This window comes from Monopterus albus, unplaced genomic scaffold (assembly GCF_001952655.1).
Source record: "Monopterus albus unplaced genomic scaffold, M_albus_1.0 scaffold139.1, whole genome shotgun sequence".
In the NCBI taxonomy this organism is placed as follows: Eukaryota; Metazoa; Chordata; class Actinopteri; order Synbranchiformes; family Synbranchidae; genus Monopterus; species Monopterus albus.
Window position 1 is genome coordinate 685,855 of NW_018128019.1, and position 1,548 is coordinate 687,402.

The following is a 1,548-nucleotide window of genomic DNA, read 5'->3' on the forward strand; positions in this document are numbered from 1 at the left end:
TCATCTTCATCTTCATCTTCATCTTCATCTTCATCTTCATCTTCATCTTCATCTTCATCTTCATCTCTTCCTCTTCCTCTTCCTCTTCCTCCTCCTCCTTCTTCTTCTTCTTCTTCTTCTTCTTCTTCTTCTTCTTCTGTTCTTCTGCTGCTGCTGCTGCTTCCTTTGCCAGTGTAGATACTTCCACTGTAGACCCAGAAGCTACTGGGCATATTACTGCCCTCCACAGGATATACAATTAATTGTTGAGATCACTTTTCATTATTTAGCATATCTGCTTGTATAATGCAGAAACTGTGTAACTGTTTTGGGAATCAAATGATGTTCTCATTTTTGCCAAATAATTTTTTTAACAGAATAACAAACAATTTCTAGGTCTGACAGTAAAAAAAATATAATAAAAAAAACGTTGTCTTTCAGTGTCATCCCTGCTACTGTACATTTTAGGAAGGCATGCTTGACTCAGGACTTTCACAGACATAACCCAGTAGGATGTTTTCCTATCATGTATAAATATTGCATAAGTCTCGGTAAACTACTCTCTAAACGTAGTGCGCCACGTTACACACACAAAAAAAGAGTTGCCAATCCAACACAATTAATTATACACTCGAGTTATTCGCGTTTCTTTAACATTGATCCTGCGTACTTGCCGTAGTGAATATAAAGGTTCTTTTACCCGGAAGTTCCGCCCCTTTTCATCCCTTCTCGCCCAGCTTGAGTGAGTTTCACCCTCTCACATAAAGAAAATCATAATTTCTATCCTCATCCATCTTCTTAAACACCAGTATTTACATCCCAGTTTCTGCTAACTCATGTTTATACTCTTCAGTCGCCAGATGACCAGATGATAATTTGCTTTCTAAGACATTTCTTCCTGGTGTTATAGCTGATGATCTGACCGCATCTTTCTCTGCTTTTCCGCAGCGCTCAGTCCGCTGACACGGCAGCATGGTAAGGATTTCTTCTATTTCAGTTGCTAAGTACATAAGTCTACGTAACCTTTAATATGCAGTGTAAGTGGGCATATCGTAACATGCATTGTGTATTTGTAATGATGTAATAATCGGCATATACGATGAAAATAGGTCAGCATTTGTGATTAGCATTAGCATGGTGCCGCTCGTCAACTCGCTCGGGCCACACAACTACAGGCTGTTGGCAATGGAATGATATGTTCACGACCCTTGGTGGTTTTATTTACTCAAATTACGAGACATTAACTACTCAAAAGCTAAGAGTCAAGACTGCATCAGCCGTAGGTGTTGCGAATTGATGCAGTCTTCACTTAGTTCACGTTAGATACAGGTGACTACTACTCGGTGTTAGCAAGACGTCCAAACATCTAAGGCTGATGTGCCCGTGATGCATTCACAATCTTGCAAGAATAACGATGGACCAAGTGCTGAGTTTCGACTTCTTACAGAAACGCCAGTTCCACCGGTCCACTAACACCAGTTTGCTGTTCAGTCATAATCGTGACAAGTTGTGATAAGCTTTCTGAATAAACGATGACACCCCCTTTTTTTTTTACTTATAGCCTCGTAA

General features: G+C 40.0%; 1 long non-coding RNA gene across 1 annotated transcript; it reads left to right on the forward strand.

Annotated features, from left to right (window-relative positions):
- Positions 1-686: 686 nt before the first annotated feature.
- On the forward strand, positions 687-1,525 carry LOC109967943 (uncharacterized). The gene is made up of 2 exons (XR_002276015.1): positions 687-721; positions 833-1,525. It is a non-coding gene; the product is annotated as an uncharacterized LOC109967943 (long non-coding RNA).
- The last annotated feature ends 23 nt before the right edge of the window (positions 1,526-1,548 follow it).